This window comes from Prionailurus bengalensis, chromosome X (genome assembly GCF_016509475.1).
Source record: "Prionailurus bengalensis isolate Pbe53 chromosome X, Fcat_Pben_1.1_paternal_pri, whole genome shotgun sequence".
NCBI lineage: Eukaryota > Metazoa > Chordata > Mammalia > Carnivora > Felidae > Prionailurus > Prionailurus bengalensis.
Genome location: NC_057361.1, coordinates 83963619 through 83982655, shown reverse-complemented (window position 1 = coordinate 83982655; position 19037 = coordinate 83963619). Strand labels below are relative to the sequence as shown.

Sequence of the window (19037 nt, the reverse complement as noted above, 5' to 3'; positions counted from 1 at the left end):
CGACTGCACCACCCAGGCGCCCCGACGAATTCTTGATAAGAGAGAGTTTACATGTCTATTCAAGGGACAGAGGGAAATTTCTGGCAGACACATAGGTAAGTGTTGGCCAGGAATAATTCTATCTGGATCAACTGTCTCAAGGAAGTGGCAGGGTACCACTTATGTACCAAGATGTGAATGTGATTTACCTGTTGAATGCTGTAATCAAGAACAAACAACTGTTGACTCCACAAATTAAACCATTCAATTTCCTCTTAAAAAATTGAATTGTAGGGTGCCTGGATGGCTCAGTTCATTAAGGATCCAACTGTTGATATTGGCTCAGTTCGTGATCTCACAGTTGTGAGGTGGAGTCCAGAGTTGGTCTGAGCATGGAGGCTGTTTGGGATTCTTTTTCTCCCTCTCTCTCTGCCTCTCCCCTACTCACATGCTTTATCTCTCAAAATAAATAAATAAACTTAAAAAATGAATTTATTCTGTGTGTGTGTATGTTTCTATATCCCCTCTAGCTCTATCACCTCCATATACTCTCACAGTTGTGGCTTTCCTTTCTACTCAGACTGGAGATGGATCTCCAATCTCAGGTATGGATATTCCAGAAAATCTATTTTTTTTTATATCCTAGAAAAGTGATGGATACAGACAGAGTGTTCCAGGTAGGTGAAAATCCAGAAATATGGCTGATCCCATGAAGTCAAGCTCCCAACCTCCATCCTCCCTCCCCTTTGTGGAGCCCCCTGGTCTCACTCTCAGAGCTGTCATCCTGGATATGACTTCCAAAGACATCACATTTATTTTTATTAATTAAAATGAGTACATTTTACATACAGTAAAAAATATGAAATGGTTGTGTTTACTATGATTTCAATTCTACTTATAAAATTCACATGTATATTAAAGCAAATCCATTCACTGCAGACCCCAAACTTCAACTTGTTCATTGATCTGTCTCTTCCACATCACTATCTGCTGATGTACAGTGTGGACTGTACAGAGGGTCCCTACTAGAGAACAAGGTGCTCACCCTCCATTGCTCCATTGTTGAGCAGGCTGCCCAGATCTTCTCCCACCTGGTTTGTCATCCTTTTTCCATAACACAGGGCACTGCTGCCCACTCTTCATTCTGATGCTCATTCTCTGTCAGTCACAGCCCTTCTGTTCTGACTTGTACTGAGCTTGCACACAGGCCAGACTGCCAATGTGTGCTAGTGTCACCTGGTGTTTTATCATCTGCAGACACAAGACTACATATTTTCACAATCTTATTTTATACCTATCAATTTCATCAGACAGGATTAGAACCATTCTTTATATGTTCAAAGCCAGGGTGTTCCAGAGATTTTTTTTTTTTCTCTTTGCAGACCATTCTCAGTAGAGAACTTTGATGATGCTGGTAAGTTGGTGTCATCTAGTGACAAAAACCTGAACTGCAGCTTGAACATTATGGGTCAGGAAAGTGGGTGGGGCTGTTACCCAAATCCACCAGAAAGAGCTTTCAGCAAGTCAGAATGTAAAGAACAGAATGGTTCTCTCTGGACACTTCATGTAAAAGGAACCATATAACATGTGGTCTTTTACATATTAGACTTCTTTCACTAGGCTTAACATTTTCAAGGTTCATCCATATTGTGGTATGTATTCATTCCTACATCATTCCTTTTAATTGCCAAATATTATATGACAATTTATATTATATGACAATTTATCCATGTATTAACTGATGGACATTTGAGTTGTTTCCACTTTTGACTTTATGAATGATGCTATGTACATTCATGTACAACTTTTTATGTTGACATATGTTGGTATTTCTCCTGGCTGTGTACCTAGGAGTGGAATATCTGGGTCACATGGTAACTCTATGGGGAACATTTTGAGGAAGTACCAGATTGTTTTCATGACCTGATGGTGTTGAAGAGTGCAGGCATACTCTGTTATTTTTATGATTAGTCTGTGGAATAAATTTTGGGAAAGAAAGCCTTTCCCCAATGGTCAGGAACAAGACAAAGATGTCCACTCTCATCATTACTATTTGACATAGCACTGGAAGTCTTAGCCTCAAAAATCAGACAGCAAAAAAAGATAAAAGGCGTCCAAATTGGAAAGGAAGAAGTTAAGCTTCCACTATTTGTAAATGACACAATACTCTATATAGAAAACCCAAAAGACTCAAGCAAAAAATTTCCTAGAACTAATACATGAATTCAGCAAAGTCACAGAATTCAAAATCAATATGCAGAAATCTGTTGCAATTACAAAATAACCAAGCAGCAAAGAAATCAAGTAATCAATCCCATTTGCAATTGCATCAAAAACAATAAGATATCTAGGAATAAACCTAACCAAAGATGTAAAAGACCTGTACTCTGAAAACTATAGAACACTTATGAAAGAAATGTTATGAAAGAAACACTTATGAAAGAAATATATATAATGGAATATTACTCAGCCATCAAAAAGCATGAAATCTTGCCATTTGAAATGATGTGGATGGAGCTAGAGTGTACTTTGTATTCACTCATATGTGGAATTTAAGAAACAGATGATAACATGGGAAGGGGAAAAAAAGAGAAAGGGAAACAAACCATGAGAAATTCTTAAAGTTAGAGAACAAACTGAGGGCTCATGGAGGGAGTGAGGTGGGGTATGGGCTAGATGAGTGATGGGCACTTAGGAGGGCATTTGTTATGATGAGCAATGGGTGATATATGTATGTGATGAATTACTGAATTCTAATCCTAAAACCAGTATTGTGCTGTATGTTAACTAACTGGAATTTAGATAAAAATTTGAAAAAAAAAAAGGGCTTTACTTCAAGCAGTGGACTTTGAGGTATTATGATTTCCCTTTCCATGTCATCTACTTTTAATTGTAATAAACACCCATTGCTCTTGCAATTACACAAAATATTGAAACGGCTGAAAAACATAAGTATTTTCTGCCCCAACCACAGGTAAGCCATTCACTTTAGAATCAGAATATCCCTCGGTCCGAGGAAAGGAGACAAGATACTGGAGGAGGATTTTCCATGGTATAAGACGATACCATTTTCCAAATTCCAAGCCACACTAATGATCAATATTTTAAATGTTTTCCTAGTTAACTGAAAAAAAAAAAAACATAGGACCTTAATTAGTTTTCTTTTGCTGTACCCTGTCAACAGTAAGTTTGAGAGTCTTATAAAATGAAAAGGAGCAGTGGACACTGGCTAAATGTAGGTGCTTAGCAGCCCCAAAAAATCTGTTGAAATCTTAATTTTGTGACTTTCTAGCCCTGACTTCACTGTGCCTCAGTTCCCTGCTGTGTAAATTTGAGCAACAACAGCTCCTTGTCATAGGTTGAAATGAGTAGGTATGGATTTAGCACTTACAACAGTGTGGGACATGGGGAAATCACCAATAATATTAACTTTTCTTATCATTATTATCATACCAGACCATTAGTGTTTCTACTACCATTTTTATTATACGGGCTTATATTAAATGGCATGGATTGACCTTCATAGTATGTTTGTTGTAAAAAAGTTTACAAAGTTGTAAGTAGGATATCATTTCATTGCTATTAAATATACATGGCTATATTTTCATGGTAAATTTATGAAAATTACAAATTTATTCAACTGTTAGTACCTATCCATAAATAATAGACTTTTAAACATTTGTAATGAGTTTTATTTTGTTTTCATGTATTTTCTGTTTTTATCTACAATGAAAGTGCCTTGGATTTGAAACTTAAAAAAAGTAATCAGAAAACTTAAATATCCCCAGCCTTTCCTATAGGAAATGGGCTCAGTGTTAGAATGGGGACATCCCTAAATCAAAGAAATTAGATAATAGGATGGTTCCAGAACTAATTTATGAATCTACCACATGACAGTCTTAACTCAGCAGCTACAGGGACATACAAATGCCTAGGGGAAGGACAAGCATATCTCTCAAATAAACCTTATATTCTGTAGTGCTATGATTTCTCTACTTCCTAGGATTTAGTGAAGGTTATGAGACAAAAGTATTTTCACAATATGCTTTTTTTTGTTCTCTCCAAATAAATGTACCTTGACCTTTAACTGAAAGCAGGCTTATGGGTTTAACCTCCCAGTTAGCCAAGCAGAGACCCATCTGAGAGAGAAAGGTAAAAGCTGCATGAGGTTGCCCAGCACTCAGCCCACAGCAGCCAGAGGGGAAAATGCTTCAACGCTTGGATTCAGGGAGAACTTCAGTCACAGGCTCCTTCATACCAGGGCCCAGGGTAATCAACACACGTGGATTAAAACAGCTTTGAAGTATTTTCCTTGTACAACTAAAATAGTAAAAGGAAAGGAAAATATACATGTGCAGAGTACTTATAATACAAATCAGCTAACAATAACATGGATGGACCTTGAAGGCATTATCCTAAATTAAATAAGACACAAAAAGACAAATACTGTATGATTTCATTTATATACAGAATCTAAACAAATAAACAAAATAAAACCTACAGAAAAAGAGATCAGATTTTTGGTTACCAAGGATGGAGGCTACGGGGAGGGGGAACTGGATAAAATTACAAACTTCCAGTTATAAGATAGGGAAGTAGTGGTGACAGATGGTAGCTATACTTCTGGTCAGTACAGCATAATATATACAATTTTGAATCACTATGTTCTATACCTGAAACTAATGTTACATTGTATATCAACTATACACAAATTAAAAAAAAATAGATTAAGTGGGGCATCTGGGGTGGCTTAGTCTGTTAAGCATCAGACTCTTGACCTCGGCTCAGGTCATGATCTCACCATTCATGGGTTTGAGCCCCACACGGAGCTGTGTGTTGATGGTGTGGAGTCTGCTTGGGATTCTGTCTCTCCTTCTCTCTGCCCCTCCCCTGTTTGTGTGCTCTCACTCTCTTGCTCTCTCTCTCTCTCTCACTCTATTTTTCTCTGTCAAAATAAATAAACTTAAAAAAACTAAAAATAGATAAGTAGTAGGGATGTAATGTACAAAATGATGACTATAGTTAACGTTGTACGGTATATTTGAAAGTTGTTAATAGAATAGATCCTAAAACTTTTCATCACAATGAAAAAACTTTTCTTTTTTTGTGTGTCTTTTTGAGATGATAGATCTTAACTAAAATTATTGTAACTGTTTCACAATATATATAAATCAATCATTATGCTGTATTACCCTTAAACCTATACAGTACTGTATGTCAATTGTATATCAATAAAACTAGAACAAAAATTTAAAAAGAAAAAAAGTATAAAAAATCAGCTCAACTTCAAAATGGAATGCATGCCTAAACCAACCTAGGGATTTGGATGTTAGTCTGGACACAGGACAACAAAATCTCTGCAATCACTGTCATCTTCACCAGGATGGCCCATATTAGCACATAAAAATCAATCATGAACTTATAGTTTATTCTAAAAATGCAAAGGTGTTTCAATATCAAGAAACTTATTGAATATAACCTAGTGTATTCACAGAGCCAAGGAAACAATTACATGACACATTCATATGAGGGAAGGTATTTAATAGCATCAACACTCATGTTTTTAAAAAACTCAATAAAATTGGATTTGGTAGGTAATTTCTTAATGTGAAAATATGTGTACATGCCTCAGACAAAAAACTAACATTCTACTAAATGGAGAAACACTAAAGGCATTCCTACTAAAGCCCAAGAAACTAAAAACAAATAATAATAATGATCTTGGAATCAAAGAAAGAATGCATTACTTACAGGATGTATATGGTATGAAGGACAGCATATTTCTTTGAAAAATTGTGAAGCCCAGAAGGAAATGGCACATTTTTCAAGTGCTGAAATAAAGGAACTGTCAACCTCAAATTCTATCTCCAATTGAATTATCCTTGAAAAATTAATAGCAGTAAAAAAGACATTCTTTTTTTGGCAATTCACAATTTTATTTTATTTTATTTTATTTTATTTTATTTTATTTATATTTTAATTTTTAAAATTTACATCCAAATTAGTTAGCATATAGTGCAACAATGATTTGAGGAGTAGATTCCTTAATGCCCTTTACCCATTTAGCTCATCCCCCCTCCTAAACAACCCTTCCAGTAACCTTTTGTTTGTTCTTCATATTTATGAGTCTCTTATGCTTTGCCCCCCTCCCTGTTTTTATATTATTTTTGTTTCCCTTCCATTATGTTCATCTCTTTTGTCTCTTAAAGTCCTCATATGAGTGAAGTCATGTGATATTTGTCTTTCTCTAGTTTCACTTAGCATAATACCCTCCAGTTCCATCCACGTTGTTGCAAATGGCAAGATTTCATTCTTTTTGATTGCCAAGTAATACTCCATTGTATGTATATACCACATCTTCTTTATCCATACATCCATCGATGGACATTTGGGCTCTTTCCATACTGTGGCTATTGTTGATAATGCTGCTATAAACATTGGGGTGCATGTGTCCCTTTGAAACAGCACACCTGTATCCCTTGGATAAATTCCTAGTAGTGCAATTGCTGGGTGATAGGGTAGTTCTATTTTTAGTTTTTTGAGGAACCTCCATACTGTTTTCCAGAGTGGCTGCACCAGCTTGCATTCCCACCAGCAATGCAAAAGAGATCCTCTTTCTCCGCATCCTTGCCAACATCTATTGTTGCTTGAGTTGTTAATGTTAGCCATTCTGACAGGTGTGAGGTGGTATCTCATGGTGGAATAGCAGTAAAAAAGACATTCTTAAATGAAGTAAAACTAAAATAATTTGCCACCATCAGATACACCCTAAAGAATGGGTAAAAGAAACAGAAAGGCATCGATATAAGAAGAAATCTAGAAAAATATGGAAGGACAAAAAAACAACAGAAAGCACAAAGTATGGTTAAATATTTTCCTTTTCCTCTTGACATTTCCAAATTTTGTTTGCTGGTTGAAACAAAAAGTATAACACTATTTGATGTGGTTCTAAATATATGTAGAAGAAATACTGAAGACTATACCACTATAAATGGTAGGTGGCAGCAGGATTTTATTGACCACACCAATGGAAAGTGCTGAGCATGCAGGTATTTACCAATAGGTTTGGGGCACCTATTATTCATGAATGTATAAATCAATGAATGAATGGCAGATATACTGAGATAAGGGTACACATTTCCCCCATATTTTAAATAGATGGTTAAGAACTAAATATCACTTCTTAAGGTATTTGGCTACTTTGGCCTCAGTGATCTTTTCTCTTTCCTTAAAAGTATCTTTATTGGAATGCAATGCTTCCCAGATGTTCCAAATTGTGCAAATGTACCTATCTTATTTCATCAGATCCATTCCTTGGTTATTAGATACTTCTGCTGTAAGGTAAAAGGACTCAAGACAGACTAGGAATCATCCTTTGTATCTTTGTTAATCTCAACCTTTGGTAAATTGGCAGAAATATGAATTTAGAGATAAATGAAAGGAGCATTGTGGGTCCACATAATAAAACACTGAAACTACCCAAAAAGAATAAAGTGATAGAGCCAATTATGTATGTGGCAACATGTGCAGATAACATGATTAAAATCCAGAAACAAACCATCACATACCAGGTGAAATCCTGTGCAGAGATTCTACTGAACACAATTAAAAAGATCAGGTAGTGTGAACACATTTGAAAAGGTCAGATAGTATGGACAACAGTAAAATGCACATTTGAGTAAAGTATTCAGAGCTATGTGTCTACCACAACACAGTGACCCAACAATAAGTGGGTGTTTGGTCAAAAAATCCATTCCAGTTGTGGTCATGGTACCACATTTAACCCTGCAGAAATAAGTGTGCAAAGTGTCTTTCACATGTAAAAGACTGAAGGTAAATGCTAAATTTTGCCTAAACTTGTCCAGTGTTGTGCTCTGATATAACCCACTGAACTCATGAAAGGAGTTGAGGCAACAAAAGAGGAGAAAAGTCTCACTGAGTGATCTCTGGTAGGATGCAGAGATGAAACAAATGAAAGCATGGAGAGAGAGCTAACAGGTGGAGAAAATGTTCTGGTTAAGAATGCGACTGCAGGGGGCACCTGGGTGGCTCAGTCAGTTGAGTGTCTGATACTTGATTTCAGCTCAGGTCATGATCCCAGGGTCGTGGGATAGAGCCAGCATTGGGCTCTGCACTGAACGTGGAGCCAGTTTGAGATTCTCTCTCTCTCCACCCCTCCGCCCCCCATCCCTCTCACCTGCTGGAAGTCTCTCAAAAAAAAAAAAAAAGAATGACACTGAAGAAGCAGGCAGAAACTTGCTGACAAGATGGGATTCTATAGAATGTGGGGTCAGTGAGAATATTATTCCCAGACACCGTAGGGATCCATTAACAGTAAATCCTTCCCCTTGATATCTGCTTCTGCTTTAATGAAGGTTTAGGGAGCTAAACATCAACTCAGCTTTACTACTGTCAGTGATCCTGGTTCTTTCCTGCCCCCACGGACTAGTGAGACATGTACTTTACTTCTTACCAACAGTTGTGTCATTTCAGTGTGTAAGGGGGCTATGTAGCATCCCATTGAAGTAAATGTGTCCTTTTAATATCTCTAATCGATACCAAACCAGAATGGCCTCAGCCCCCTGGAGTATCCAATCAGTTACCTCTGAGGCCTGTCTGCTCACCTGGGAGCCCCCACACTTCACCAGTTACTCTGGACTCCTTGTCACTTCTCTCCTATTCATAATCCACAAGTCCTGATCACTGTGCCAGGCTCACCTCCTCTTTGAAGAGTCTCTGACTACTCCAGTGAGCCATTCCTTCTCTTTATACATTAAGAAGATTCTACAAGGTTCACTATAACTTCTAAAGGACGAGGACCCTGTGAAACCATTACCATGACCTCTGTAGCCCCTGGGCCACTGAAGGTATAAAGAGTGATGGATGCTCAGTGAACACCTGCATCATGGTGCAGGTCACAGCAGAGGAAGGAACTCACCCTGGGATGGCTCCAGTACTGAGACCCAGGAAGAGCTCCTGACTCTCACTGCAGTATCGCTCCTTGCCAACCCCCAACCACCTCTTCCTAGAGCTTCCAATAGGTACCAGACTCAAGATTACATGCAATTCTGATGTGAGTAAAGAGGGCATCAACAGAGAAGAAACGCACAATTGTTCCCATATGAGGGGTGAGGAATTTTCCCTCAGCCCAGCTCCTTTACACTGCATATCACAGAGATGGCACCAAATTTCCCATAAAATATGTGTTTGTGTGTGTGTGTGTATGTTTCCCTTCTTACATTCCCAAATGCTCACTAAAATATAGTAATTTTATTGAAACTAAGAAACAACTTCCCTGTTAAAGATCAGAAGAGCTGGAATGGGAAGGCTGCAAACATTGGCATTATGCATGATGTACCAAATACTGCACTGGAATCTTGAAGAGCTTTTCTTCTTGAATTCCTCACAATACTCCCTGAGTGTAAGGACCAGGAGGGACATATGCAACATGTAATTTTAATAAACAGGTATAAAGTTAGATTATATACATATGTAATAATTAATATATAGTAAACACATTACATATTATAATATTCATTTAAATTACATAACATATATCATCATATATATTTATTAATTGTATATAGTTATTGCATAATATTCTATATTATAAGTAATTATGTATAATAAATATATAGAATATTAGATATATTTAATGTATAATATATTATGTAAAATATATATGACATATTATGTATATATTAAGCAAGCTGGAAAACAGCTGTGTGTTTATATAGTTAAAATGTGTAAAACAATATTTTATTTTGTTCAGGGAAGCTAAGAGAATATATATTAAAAGTTCTCATCACAAGAAAAAAAATTTGTACTTATGTGTGGTGATCAATGCTAACTAGACTTATTGTAGTGATCATTTTGTAATATATACAGGTATTGAATTATTATTTTGTATACCTGAAACTAATATAATGTTATATATCAACTATATCTCAATAGAAAAAAAAGAGAGAGAATGCACATAAAAAACAATACAAATCCCCAACAAATACTTAGAAACACACCACAAATAAATAAATAAGATGAAAAAAGAATCATCTTTAATCAGTCAGACAAGTCAAAAATATAATGTAGGGGGTGCCTGGCTGGCTCAGTTGGTAGAGCATGTGACTCTTGATCTTAGGGTTGTGAGTTCAAGCCCCACGTTGGGCTTAGAGCTTATCTTTAAAAAATAATAAAAATGAAGACAGTCAAAAAAAGAAAAATATAAAAAATAATATAGAATATGGGTCTCATTATGCAAAGAATATATCAACATGGGTTTATAGATATCTGTGTGTGGTTAAAATTAGTGTATTAGATATAGAGAAAAAGAATCTGAGAATAGTTTTGAATAAACTAACAGTGACTATCTTTGTATTATGTGGGTGGAGAAAGTGGAGACAGAAAGAACATACAGAATAATTTTAATTTCTAATGCAAATTTTGATATTGCTTTATGTATCTTAAACAACAAAACCATTAACTGGTGATGTGACAAATACCGAAAGGTGGGGGTGTGCCTAAGGGCCATTGCCAAACAATCTTAAGCAAAACAAAGGAGTACTGACTGAATCTGAAACAGAGAAAGATAGTCCCACACAAGGCAAAAACCCAGCACAGGCTATGTGCACTCTTTATCTCTTGATAGATATGTGTTCCAGGCCCAAGGCCCACTCTTATGTGACTGAGTGGGGTTAAAAGACTGTGCACATAAGAATTCCTTTATCAACAACAAAGAATACAGCAGAATCACAACTAGTGTGTAGAAAATTCCAGAAAGCTTTGCCTATACAATAAAATCCATACACAAGCCTCACTCTCTCCCATTACCTCATCCTTTTCCAAGTTCCCTAGAAGAGGCTTTTACACCTGCAACTCTGACTCTGATCGCTAGGTGGCATCTTTCTCCATTTTCTACACGTTATTTTTACCAATGAAAAAGCATAATTTTTTATAATCAGACATAAAATGTTTCCTCAAAGGAGATTATTAAACAGTAAGTACTTAGTGATCACAACTCTCTTTTTAAAATTCATATGTTTATAAAAAATATTGAGAGAACATATACATAATTTCCTATTCTGCTTATTCCTACATCTACATCTCATTAATTTATTAATGTGTATTGGGTGTTTACTTTGCGCCAGGCACTGTCAGTTCAATTCAATATCTGTATCCTACACTTTTTCTCCCTTGATCTCCATACCTGCATAAGTAGAAAGGTCCACAGGCAGCAAAATGGATGTTAATGCTCACCCTATGAGGTGTTGAGGCTTGACCTCAAATGGACTCCATTTCAAGCAAGTTTAGTCCAATTTTCATCCTGAGTCCCAGAAATTCAGCATCTAAACAGAAAATCACAGTGTTTAGAGGTCAGAATTTTAACCCTAGAAGACGGTTGCACCTTGTAACTGACACCTTTTTTGCATATTGCGAACAGGCTCCTACTTCCTTCTCCAAGGTCTCACTCACAGAAAGTAGAGAACAACGTCAATCTTGTTTCTCCTCATAAAACTACCTATAGATTTTGCTTTCTCCTCTAGCCTTTTGTTAGGTGAGTATGATTTATTTCTTAACTGGATTTTTTGCCTGCCTTATCACTAAAGGGAAGATCTTCCATTTAGTATTCTCAGATAAACATGAAGTTTCTGCTTCATGTTAAGGCCTCCTCTGTCAGTTGGAGGAGCCTGGACCTAGAACCATAGGAGACAAAAAAGGATAGAGCAAGAGTATCAAAGACAAGGAGGACTAAGATCCTTGTCCAAACATCTAATTTTCCTGATTTGTGAAATAGTTTTCATAGATTTCTCACATCATATTCACCTTCCCTCAGAGTTCATCTTAGATACTCTGTGAGGAAACAGGATTCTGATGCATTGCTAGAGATAATGTAAAATCTCTGTGGTGGGGATTTGATGCTATCTAGTAAAATTACACAGGTATTTATTCTTGGAACCAGAAATCATTCTTCTAAGAATCTACCCCAAAGAAAAAAATGCAAAAAGACAAAAAAGCATAAGCATAAAACCATCCCTTGAAGAACAATTCATAGTAGCATAACACTAGACACATGACAGATGTCAATCAATAAGGTATTGGTTGAATAATCTAAGGTAAACCTACATCCTAGAGTACTATACAGCTATAAAAACCAGTGGGTGCTCCCTTTCTATACTACTATGAAGTGATCTCCAGGATACATTGTTCGGTGAAAAACAAGGTGTAGAAAAGTATGTAAAGTATTCAAAGTTGCTCCTGCCCAATACAGAAACCACTAGCCACACATGGCATTTAAACTTAATAAACCATATTTAAATAACACTATAAACTCAGTTCCTCACTAACATTCACTGTGTTAATATTGAGCAACAGAGATACAGAAAATTTTCATTTCCACAGCAATTTCTATTGGACTGCACTGTTGTAGAATAAGCCACATTTTACCTATGAACAGGGGTAAAAACTAACATACATGTTAAATTTGCTTATATTTTTAAAAACTGAAAGGATAGGGGTGCCTGGGTGGTTCAGTCGATTAAGTGTCCTACTTTGGCTCAGGTCATGATTTCACAGTTTGTGAGCTCGAGCCCTGCATCAGGTTCTGTGTTGACAGCTCAGAGCCTGGAGCCTGCTTCAGATCCTGTGTCTCCCTCTCTCTCTGCCCCTCCCCCACTCCCACTCTGTCTCTGTCTCTCAAAAATAAATAAAATGATAAAAAAAATTTTAAAAAGAAGTTCGAAGTTACTACTCCATTCTTAAAAGTTAAAAAGCTGAATGAACTGAAAAAAAATCAAGAACTCTTCTTAGATCCATAAGAGATATGAGATACTAACTACCAACCTAGAATTCTGTACCTTGTAAAATTATCCTTCAAAAACTGAATAAGGACTTCCTCAGAAATAGAAAATGAAGGAATTTGTTGCCAGTAGATGTGCCTTGCATTAAGTGTTAGAAGTTCTTTAGAGACAGGGAAAATGCTATAGGTAGAAAACTCAGATCTACGTAAAAAAGGAAGATCATTAAAGGAATAAGTGAAGGTAAAATAAAAACTTTTCTTTCTTTATTCTTAATTGATCTAACAAGTTTATTCAAATTAATGATAGCAATACTGTCTTTGACTATCTATATGCTTATGCCTAAGTAAAATGAATGCCAGCAATGAGACTAGGATATGAGGGAGGAATTAGGATTATTTGGTTATTATTAAGTACTTACATTACTCATGAAGCTGTATAATGTTATTGGAATGTAGATTTGGATTAAATATAAATATAGGGATTGTAGATTTGGATTAAATATAAATATTGCAACTTCTAGAACAACCACTAAGCAAAGTTTTTTTGCTGTTTTTTTTTAATGTAATGGAAAGGGGTGCCTAGTTGGCTCAGTCAGTAGACTTGCAACTCTTGATCTCAGGCTTGTGAGTTTGAGCCCCACATTGGGTGTAAAAGTTACTTTAAAAATATAAAATCTTTAAAAAAATTATAATTGATATACTCCAAGAAAGAAGAGAAAATGGAGTCATATAAAATTCTCAATTAAAACTACAAAATGCAGGGGCACCTGGGTGGTTCACTTGGTTGAGCATCTGACTTCAGCTCAGCTCATGATATCACAGTTGTGAGTTCGAACTCCGCATTGGTCTCTGTGCTGACAGCTCAGAGCCTAGGGCCTGCTTCAGATTCTGTCTCCCTCTCTCTGCCTTTCCCATGCTCATGCTCTCGCTCTCTCTCAAAACTAAACTTTAAAAAATTAAAAAAAAATATAAAATTAAAAAATACAGAAAAAGGATAGGAGAAAAACAGAAGTAGAGAACAAGGGCAATAAACAGAAAGCAGTGCCAACTATACTAGATATTAATCTAACTATATCAATAATCACTAAATGTATCAATTAAAAGACAGAGATTATCAAAGCAGACCAAAAAGTAAGCCCCAAGAATATATCTACAAGAAACCCTCTTTATGTATAATGACATAATATGATACCTACAAGAAACCCTGTTTAAGTATAATGACACATATAGATTAAAAGTAAATGGATGGACACCCCATGTTCATTGAAGAATTATTTACAAAAGCCAAAATATAAAAGCAACCTAAGTGTCCACTGGTAGATGAATGGATAAAAAAGATTTGCTATATATGTGTTTGCATGTGTGTATGTGTGTAATGAAATATTACTTAGACATAAAAAAGAATGAAACCTTGCCACTTATGACAACATGAATGGACACAGAAATTATTATGCTAAGTGAAATAGGTCAGTCAGAAAAAGACAAATACCATATGATTTCACTTATACTTGGAATCCAAAAATAAAACAAACATAAAGATAGAAATAGACTCATAAACATGGAGAACAAACTGGTAGTTGCCACATAGGAGGAGAGTGGGGGGATGGGCAAAGTAGGTGAAAGGGATAAAGAGGTACAAACTTCCAGTTATAAAATAAGCAAGTCATGGGGATGAAAAGTACAGCATAGAGAATATACTCAATAATATTGCAATAATTCTATATGGAGACAGATGATAACTACACTTATTGTGGTGAGCATTTTGTAATGTATATAACTGACAAATCACTATGTTGTACACCTGAAACTAATATAATATTGTGTGTCAACTATACTTAAATAAAAAAAATTGAAAAAGTAAATGGATGGAGAAAGACATACCATACTAACACTAATCAAAAGAAAGCAGGAATGGCTATATTAATATTAAACATAGTACACATCAAAGTAGAGGAAGTTATTATGAATAAAAAAAGGGCATCATATAATGATAAAGGGATCAGTTCACCAAGAAGACATAATGATTCTTAACATGTATGTGCCTAACAACATAGTGTCACAACATATAAAGCAGAGGTGCCTGGGTGGCTCAGTCGGTTGAGTGTCTGACTCTTGACTTTGGCTCAGGTCATGATCTTACAGTTCATGAGTTCAAGCCCTACACTGGGCTTGGCGCTGCCAGTGCAGAGCCTGCTTGGGATTCTCTGTCTCTTCCCCTCTCTCAACTCCTCCCCTGCTCACTCACTCTCTCTCAAAATAAATAAGTAAACTTAAAAATATTTTTTAAAAGTATATAAAGCAAAAACTGATAAAACTGCAAAACTTTGAGAAATATATAAATTTATTATAGTTGGACATTTCAACAGCCCTCTATCAAAAATTGGCATATCTAGCAAGCAAAAAAATTAGTAAAACAAGTTTAACTCAACAGCACCATCAATCAATTGGATATAATGGACATCTATAGACTACTTCATCTAACAACAGCAGGGTACACAGTCTTCTTAAACTCACATGTAACATTCACCAAGACAGATCACATTCTGGGCCATAAAACATGCTGAACAAATTTTAAAAGAGAGAAATCATGCAATGTCTGCTCTCAGACCACAATGGGATTGAAGAGAAATCGATAAAGAAAGATAGCTGGAAAATACCACAATACTTGGAGGTTAAATGACACATCTATAAATAAAGTATGAGTCAAAAAAGAAATCTCAAGAGATTTTTTAAAATTTTTAACGTTTATTTATTATTTAGAGACAGAGAGACACAGAGCATGAGCAGTGGAGGGGCAGAGAGAGAGAGACAGAATCTGAAGCAGGCTCCAGGCTCTGAGCTGTCAGCACAGAGCCCGACACGGGGCTCGAACTCACGAGCTGCGAGATCATGACCTGAGCCGAAGTCGGTCGCTTAACCAACTGAGCCACCCAGGTGCTCCGAGAGACATTTTTAAATATTTAAAAACTAAACAAACATTACAACTTACCAGGATTTGTAGGATGCAATGAAATCAGTGCTTAGAAAGAAATATATAGCAGCTAATGAATATATTAGAAAGAAGAAAGATCCAAAATCAATAATATAAGCTTCTGCCTTAGAAAATTAGAAAAAAATAAGGGCACCTGGGTCGCTCAGTCAGTTGAGAACCCGACACTTGGTTTCAGCTCCGGTCACAATCCCAGGGTTGTGGGATTGAGCCCCATGTCAAACCCAGCACTGAGTGTGGAGCCTGCTTAGGATTCTCAATCTCTCTCTCTCTCTCTCTCTCCCTCTCTCGCTCTGTCCCTCTCACCTGCTTGTGTAATCTCTCTAAAAAAAAAAAAATAGAAAAAAGAAGAGCAAATTAAATCCAAAGTGAAAGAAAAGAAATAATAAAGTTTAGAGCAGAAATCCATGAAATTAAAACCAAGAAATCAATACAGAAAATCGATGAAACAAAAAGCTGGTTCTTTGAGAAGACCCCTCACAAAAAATAACTTTAGGTGGATGATAAACCTAAATGAAAAGAAGGTGACACAGGAAAAAATCAAGATGACCTTGGATATAACTGTTTAGATACAACACCAAAAGCATGATCCATGAAAGAAATAATTGATAAGCTGATTTCATTAAAATAAAAATCTTCTGCTCTAAGAAAAACAGCATCAAGAGGATGAAAAGACAAGACATGGACTGGGAAAAAAATATTTGTAGAAGACATATCTAATAAAGAACTATTATCAAAAATACAAAAGGAACTCTTTTAACAATAAATTTAACAATAAGAAAACAAGCAACCCAATTAAAAAATGTGCCAAAGACCTTAACAGACACCTCACCAAAGAAGATATACAGATGTAAAGTAGGCATATGAAAAAATGCTCTATGAGTTTAGTTTAAAATGGCAGAGTAGCAAGGGGGTCCTATGCTTGCCTCATCCCTTCAACTCAGCCAGATAAATATCAAATCATTCTGAACAACCAAGAAATTGATCTGAGGACTGAGAGAACAAACTACATAACTAGAAGGAGACAAGAGGTCCCACATCCTGGAAGGAAGGAGGTGCAGAGATGTGATTTGGGGGAGAAAAGGATCATTGGTGCTGCGGAGGGGAGAAGGCCCTCATCACAGAGAAATGTGAGAGAGAGAGAGAGAGAGAGAGCAGCACACAGGGGATCGCACAAGAAAAACACTTCCCCAAAACCATTGGGAAAATAAGAGGGGATGATTATCTTGAGTTTTTACAACCAGTAGAGCTCGAAAACTGGAGTTCTAGATGTCTGCACCATGGTTGGTATGGAGCCTAGTGGATGCAGCAGTGCTTCTGTGGAGAACGAGGGCAGAGGACCAGAAGAAGAGTGTGCAATCTGAGGATACCCTGGGATGCACTGGAATAGAAAGTTTTTTATTATTGGAGAGCCTCTGAGGGAGGTAGCATTACCCCTCAGGGGACAAAAGATTCAACAGGAACTATCGCTGCCTCATTTCTTAGCAGAGGGGTAAAGACACCTGCTGAGGGCACCTAACATGGTTGCCAGCTTTTTGCTACACTCTACTCTGAACTCGAAGCTCCTGAACCTTAGTGTGACTGCCCTTCTGAACAAATGGCACCCGCCCCAATGAAGCAAGACCCTCCCCCAGAAGACCAGCTTGGGTCCACGGCCCATCAGTCCTTAAAGTTTGGATTTTTGAAACTCAGCTGCATGTCTAAGATAAAAAACAAGAACACTGCACCACCAGGGAGGCATATGGCCTGGACACAGACAAGGTGAAGGTATGGATCTGTGGGATGTCTGGGACACACAAATGGAGATTGTTCACTATTCTGTGAGGGTTTCTGGGAAGAAGTGGTGTGAACTCCCCTCTCTGGGGATGAAGGAGATAGCTGGCACCATTATTTTTCTCCCCCTCTCCCCCACCCATCACCACGGACTGACTTCAGTGAGCAGAACACCACAAACACTGAAGGCCTCACCACCTACACCAAGCCCTGCCCCCCCCCCCCCGTGCTCTGCAGGTGCTTCTTTACTAGTACAAGTGTGCCCAAGAACTACGGTGGTAGCAGGCTCCTCCCCTAGAAGACCAGCACAAACACCTGCACACACCAAACCTACTGACCATAGAGTGCTATCAAGCTTCACCTCTAGTGGAAATAGGATCTGGTCTCTTTTAACAAGCAGACCAGAGCACATCTAGTTAAAACTCTCCTCTCTCTGGACAAGGTGAAAACACTCCCCACTGCAGACAAGGAGAAACTCTGAAGGGGATTAACCTCAGGGAAAGAGCACCCAAAACACACAAGCAGAGTGCATACAACATACACCAGAAACACTTCCTGAAGCACCAGATCCTAGATAGTATAAGACCACGTCTTCATAAAGTCACTACTGTCAGGAGCAGTAAACATAGCAAGATTTCCTAACACACAGAAGACAGAGACATGACAAAATGCCAAGATGGAAAAATTAATCCCAAAAGAAAGAACGAGAAAAGATCACAGCCAGGGATCTAATTGAAACAAATATAAGTAATATGCCTGATCTAGAATTTAAAACAACAATCATAAGGATACTGTCCAGGCTTGAGAAAACCATAGAAGTCAGCAGGGAGTCCTTTACCACCAAGACAAAAGACCTAAAAACTAGCCAGGTTGAAATAAAAAATGGTATAACCACCATGTGAAACCAGTTGTATGTAATGACCACAAGGATGGAAAAAGCAGAAAAGCACATAAGTGATAGATATATAGAAGATAAAATGATGGAAAATAGTGAAGCTGAAAAGGAGAGAGAAAGAAACATATTGGATCATAACGTAGACTTAAGGAACTCAGTTATTCCATAAGGTGTAATAGCATTTATATCATAGGAGTCCCAGAATAAGAAGAGAGGGTAAAGGGGGCAGAAGGTTTATTTCAGCAAATTATACCTGAAAACTTCCCTAATTGGGGGAAGGAACCAGATAACCAAATGCAGGATGCACAGAGACCACACATCAAAATCAACAAAAGTCAGGCAACCAAGACATATTGTAGTAAAATTTTCCAAATACAGAGATAAGGAAAAAGTCTTAAAAGCAGCAAGTGAAAAGAAATCCTTCACTTACAAGGGAAGACAAAGTGGAAAGAAATCCTTGACTTACAAGGGAAGACAAATCAGGTTAGCAGAATCCACAGAAACTTAGTAACCAAGAAAGGAATGGCAAGATATATTCAACATGCTGAATGGGAAAAATATGTAGCCAAGAATACTTCAAACCAGCAAGGCTGTCATTAAGATTAGAA

The 19037-nt window shown here is 37.0% G+C and overlaps 1 long non-coding RNA gene and 1 other non-coding gene across 2 annotated transcripts in view; one reads left to right on the top strand and one right to left on the bottom strand.

The window, feature by feature from the left end:
• Nucleotides 1–3730: 3730 nt before the first annotated feature.
• Nucleotides 3731–19037, bottom strand: part of LOC122477801 — a 44772-nt gene continuing 29465 nt past the window's right edge. Inside the window, exons 3-4 of the long non-coding RNA XR_006295765.1 lie at nucleotides 11233–11321; nucleotides 3731–4299 (exon numbers count right to left, since the gene is read on the bottom strand). This is a non-coding gene — a long non-coding RNA (uncharacterized LOC122477801). The remainder of the gene's footprint in view (nucleotides 4300–11232; nucleotides 11322–19037) is intronic.
• TRNAK-CUU lies at nucleotides 10074–10146 on the top strand. Its single transcript has one exon. It is a non-coding gene; the product is annotated as a tRNA-Lys (tRNA).